Here is a 6,000-nt window from a genome sequence, read left to right as displayed (position 1 = left end):
TAATAACGTGCCCCTTCCTGGCCTGTCACTGTTCCTGTATAGAAGCATCAACTTCCTTTACGTGGGAATTACTGTCATTGAGCATATGAAGGTACAGATCACCTGCAGGGAATCACAAGGGCATAGCAGCTTCTTCCTATTTTAAGAACAGAGATCTCATGCTTGCCCTTTGCATAGGGGTAAATGGCACACAGAATGAGGTGATTCATCCCAAGTCATGCACTGAGGAACTGGCAGAGTCAGCATTTGAACAACAGTTCTGGCTTAAATGCACTGATCCCTTTCTCCCTTGCCTCTGGTCCTCATGGTCACTGAATTGCACTTTTGTATTGGAAGGTAACTCTGAGCCTATTATTTCATAGCTCAGGACTGCCCAAGTCTTGGGGCCTAAGCCCATAAGATGACTTTCTGTTTATTCTTCCCACACAGCCTGGCCTGGATCATTCACACGTTATAGCCCTGCACTGGTGCTTCTCTTCCATCCTGTAGCATTGTAACAGAAGGCCAGTGGATATTGGGGTCTCTTACATAGGGATAGAAGACATCTGAGAGGCCTGCATTTTCCCTGTATTATCTCAAGGAGCCAAACTCACCATCTTGACAGGTCAGCTGGTCCTAGTGTCACTTACTACAGTTGTTATCCCATTGCATCGCAGGATGTTTCAATGCAACAGTTCAGACTATGCAGAGCCAGCTTTTGGTGCATGCTACCTCTGCCGTTGAAGGGGACCTGAGACTCCGGGTAGCCCTGTGAAAGCTGGATCAGGAGCAAGCCCACCTGTGGACTGTACGTCACAACAGCCACCTTGATCAACCACACCAGAGGGGTTTTGAACCAGCAGAGCTGGGGCCAGCAGCGGGCAGAGGAGAGGCCAGTGCTATGCCACTGCCTACCCTACAGCTCGGGAGGCCAGAGCCAAGCTTACCCCTGGGAACTAGTTGAGGGTGGGCTTCCAGGGAAGCAGAACTGGTAGCCATGAAACACAGGGGCCTGCTGCCTCGCACCTCATGCTGCCCCACTTGCACAAGGGACTGCGTTTCCTAGAGCTAGCCTTGATGCTGCATGCCTATTGCAAATCTGTTCATGTGCTATTTCACACATACTCCATTGAACAGAAACTTTAGTAGATATTCGTTAAGGTTCAGCTGAAATGACAAGAATTTCTGAATGATGAGAGTTTCATATGACCAAATATCTTCTTTTTTGCCTCTGAATTTGTGAAGATTGTTCTTAAAAACAAACAATTATATTGTGATTTAAGGTAGGCAATTTTTCTTTGTAATGGAAACATTTCTAACTGCTAAGCCATGAGAAAAGGATGGAAAAATGTATAGAAGGCACTGTAAAAGGGGAAGTTGTTTTTAAGGCATCTTAAAATACAGACAGTGATGTTTCTAAAACTAAAGCATAAACAAGGTCACAAGCTGTCTGAGAAAGCTACAACAGCAAAAATTTTGGGTCACTAGAAGGGTGACTGGATTGTCAGAGGAAAACCATTGAGAGATGATACACATATTTTTTTAGACTTTTAAATGCATCCACTTGAGCTATCACCCACATTTTGTATAACAAGGCATTATCAACTCTGTTCCATGCAGCAGATGCTCCAGCTTGCTGAAGTGTGGGAGACTCTGGCCCTTGCTCTCCAGTCTGTTTGGTTCCACCTTTAGTGTGCTAGAGTTCATTTGGTTGTTTTAAAGAGTTCAAGTCTAATCCTTTCAGCAGGAGCTTGTGACCACATTTATGAATGGGCACCCATGGTGCTCTTTCTGCCCTAGCTTTGCTAACAATTCCAAGTAAGACATTCCCCAGCTCTACAACTCAGTCCCCCGCCTAATAAAAGGCAATCTTTTCTACTTTTTTACTCATTAAAAAGTCAATGTTTAGTCACATAATTAATACAAAAATCCTAGATAAATACAACAACTTATGCTGAAATTGCACTAGGAATTTGTCGTGGTTTAACCCCAGCCAGCAACTAAACACCACGCAGCCGCTCACTCACTCCCCCCAATCCAGTGGGATGGGGGAGAAAATCAGGAAAAGAAGCAAAACCTGTGGGTTGAGATAAGAATGGTTTAATAGAACAGAAAAGAAGAAACTAATAATGATAATGATAACACTAATAAAATGACAACAGCAATAATGAAAGTAATGGAATGTACAAATGATGCGCAGTGCAATTGCTCACCACCCACTGACCGACAACAGCTAGTCCCCGAGTGGCGATTCCCCGCCCCCACTTCCCAGTTCCTATACTAAATGGGACATCACACGGTATAGAATACACCGTTGGCCAGTTTGGGTCAGGTGCCCTGGTTGTGTCCTGTGCCAACTTCTTGTGCCCCTCCAGCTTTCTTGCTGGCTGGGCATGAGAAGCTGAAAAATCCTTGACTTTAGTCTAAACACTACTTAGCAACAACTGAAAACATCAGTGTTATCAACATTCTTTGCATACTGAACTCAAAACATAGCACTGTACCAGCTACTAGGAAGACAATTAACTCTATCCCGGCTGAAACCAGGACAGAATTATACTGGTTTGTCTACATTTTCCCATTCTTTGCCCTTTTTTTCAGTAGTAGTACACTCCAGGGCCCAGGTGACAGCTCACTGGGTCTGCTGTGATGGATTCTTTGGTTCTGTGAAGCAAATTCTAGTTGGCAAGCATTGTAGAATTACCCATACACACCAGAAGATAATACTGTCTTTGGTTAAAAAGATGGATTACAAGAAAATAAGACTTCCAAATGAAAAGTGCAAAGGGTCAGATACAGTGTCACGGAGGCCAACAAAACAACATGGGCCGGTCAGTAGATGCAGGTAAGGGTAACTCTAGAGATACGCCCTTGAAGAAATAAGAAAGCAGGAATCATGGGAAGGATACACCAGTAATAGCTAAGAGCAGATCAGAAACTCTTTGTAATTAATCTCAGTGTCCACAAAAGTCAGTGCGCTGCCAAGATGCACACAGAAGCACTGTGTCATGGAGCAAGCTGCTGAGTCTGATTCACCTCAAGTCCTCTTCCTGTTCCAGCTGATTATGTCTTTCTTTTTTGTTCCTGTCCTGAGAAGCAAAGGATTGGTGTTCCTGGTTTGGCTCAGGAAATATGACAAATCACCTAGTTGATCCAGTTCCCTGAATCCCAGTCACGCATTGGTTTGCTAAAGAGAGACAGCATCTGTCCTTCACTGGTGTATGATGTGCTGTGTGGTATTGAAAAGCTGCCTGGTTTCATTCCAGAAGTGGCTGCAATCCCTGCAGTGATCAATAAGCCAGGGTTTATACCTGATGACAGATCTCTGTTCAGGACTAAATCTCTAGAGAAATTAACTTTACTATTACATAATAGATGAGGAGGCTGCTGCTACAAACCATTATTTTCCCAATAGCATACAGTCAGATTTATCTGTGATTTTGCCTCTTGTTGACTAGCTGGTATGTTAACTCTTCACTGAAAACACGGAGGAAGCAGATGGCAGAAGGCAAATTTGCTTAGTTTACTTGAACAAGGAGACAGATAAACTGATTTTCCTAATGATATATTTGACTTATAGAGACCAAATGTTATTTTTATGAGCCAGGCTTCTTGTTTATAGAACTTTACCATTTTGCTTTCCTGCCAACAGACAAAAAAATAAAAGTGACCCTGTGACCTATAAAGGATCAGAAAGCAAGCAGGCAAGAGTAGGCATTCAGACCATGCTTTTCCAAGACTCTGCATGATTTTGAATGCCATCTCATGATTTCGGGGAAGCATGACTCCCAGATTGGACTGCAAAAAAGGTAGACAGTGCTGAGATTATATATAGCAGCAAGTGGGTTGGAAGGAAGAACACTTGGCTCACAGGAAGTGGGAGGCTGTTCTGAAGAAATCAAGTGACTTGCTTATGTTACAGTATAAACTGTAATGAAACCACACTTGCCTCCCAGTTGCTGGCTCTAACCTTTAGGCAATGCTACTTCTCCATCTCATACCTTCAGGCTCTCTCAACACTCAGCATTGTCAGTATTTTCTTACTTGCTGAGACTTGTTTGGGTATTGCAAAAATAGGCACTTAAAGAAGTACTGGCGAGAGCTTGACAGAGATGAAGCAAAGCCCCAGCCAGTGGCCTGCTAGGGTTAGGTTTGGTATATTCTATTTGATTCCTTGCTCTCTGCTCTGTCTTCTTCCCTACTTACATAGAAAGGTCCGTCCCTTGGGGAGCAAGCTAACTCGCGAAGCACATTAAGACATGCAGGATCCCACATATTTCAGAGGGCTGAGGCAAACCTGAAGGCAGGTTGACCTCAAAAGGCAGGGGCAGCTGTAGGGCTACTCTTAGCATGGAGTAATGTCTGTTCATGAGTATCCTATTTTAAAGAGGGGATGCAACAATCCACACTAAAAGTTATGAGGCTAGGGAACTAGATGGAACCAAAATTATGCATGTGCTTAAGGATCAGCAGCTTAATGAGGAAAGGAAGATATTCTTGGTTATAAAACTGTCCTTCCTTTTTATCATTAGCCACAGGACTTCAGCTGCTGATGAAAAGCTTTTGAATTAAAATCATGATTTTCTCAGCCCATTTGTGAATACGGAGAACACAGAGGGATCTAGCAGAGCCATCTGCTCATGAATTGGAATTCCTGGTTGGGAAAAGTTGAAGTACTGTCCTTCCCTGAAGCACCTCTCAGCTGAGAGATTGTCTAGCTGTCTCTGCTCTTTCTCCCCCTGTGGCAGGTTCCCCATCTCACTGCATTGCATCTAAGATGTCTGATCTGATGGCCAAGGGGAGTATCTTTAGGGTGATGCCATATGATCACATGGCTGTCAAGAACAGGAGGACCATTATGCAAATTCCCAAGTTCTCAACTGCGTCTGCCTCACCACCTAGCTCAGCTGTGTGCTTATTGTGTCCCTCATGCCACTGTATCTCAGCACCCCCACAAGCTGCCTCATGAGGAACCTTGAGGGACATCACCATCCTATGGCTTGTACTCACAGCACCCATCGTCAGCATCATGCTGATTTTTCTTTCAATCAACCAAGACCCCTTGCTGGTTCTCTTAGTCTTGTGAAGTTGGCAGGCACAGAGAGAACAAGGTGAGCAGATTTTCGAAGAAAAATATTAAAGATACTACTCTTTAGGCTCTCCATGGATGGAAAGAATCATTTTGCCACCTAATAGCCAAAGGCTGCCTGCATCCTTCAAACTAATGATTCCCTTCTAGTGCATTTGCATTTTTCTTCTTTAGATAGCTACACTATGCGTTTGCCATGACTAAGTCCATCTGTTGAGAGTTAGTCCTTTAAATAATTATGTCCACATCTCTGTGGAATAGTTCCAATTAATGCCGGTCTTTTACATACTGTTCAATATCAGACTGTAAGCCACTGATTCTTACAGCTCTGAATAATACCCTCTGTCTGCCTATCATGCATGTATGAACTCTTTATTCTAACCACAGAGCTATGAAATGTCTCCTTTCTGTCAGCCTGAAGGGAGAGTTTTTGGAAGAAGCAATAATCATTTATATGCATAACTCCCAAGCCACTAGTGTCATGAGGGTCTGATCTCCAGTGCTTTGAATTCTGGCTTGTCTGACCTCTCCCAAACATTCAGAAAAGTTGTAAAGATTTAAAAAAAAAAAAGCTGTCTTCCCTCTGAGCAGGGAAGAGTTGTTTCAAAACAGAGCAAAACAGAGCAAAAGAGTTGTTTAAAACATTTAAAATTAACAAAGTGGAAGGCTCACTATAGTTTTCAGTCCCTCGGGGACTTTAATAAAGTCAAACAAAATAGATATGTCTGAAAATACAGCAGATGATTTGCCATTCTTGTGCCATGCTGATAGAAACATTTCCAAAAAGTATAACTCACAGCTACAATTTTCAACCTTTTCTATACCAGATGTCATGTTAAACAGCAGAAGTGTCAAAACACCTCCTCTGACCTCACACGAAGGGAAGGAGTACTAGTGCTAGTGTGGAGGGGTGCTCTGAGACTTATTAGTAA

This window comes from Buteo buteo, chromosome 11 (assembly GCF_964188355.1).
Source record: "Buteo buteo chromosome 11, bButBut1.hap1.1, whole genome shotgun sequence".
Taxonomy (NCBI): Eukaryota; Metazoa; Chordata; class Aves; order Accipitriformes; family Accipitridae; genus Buteo; species Buteo buteo.
This window is presented reverse-complemented; position numbering follows the sequence as displayed.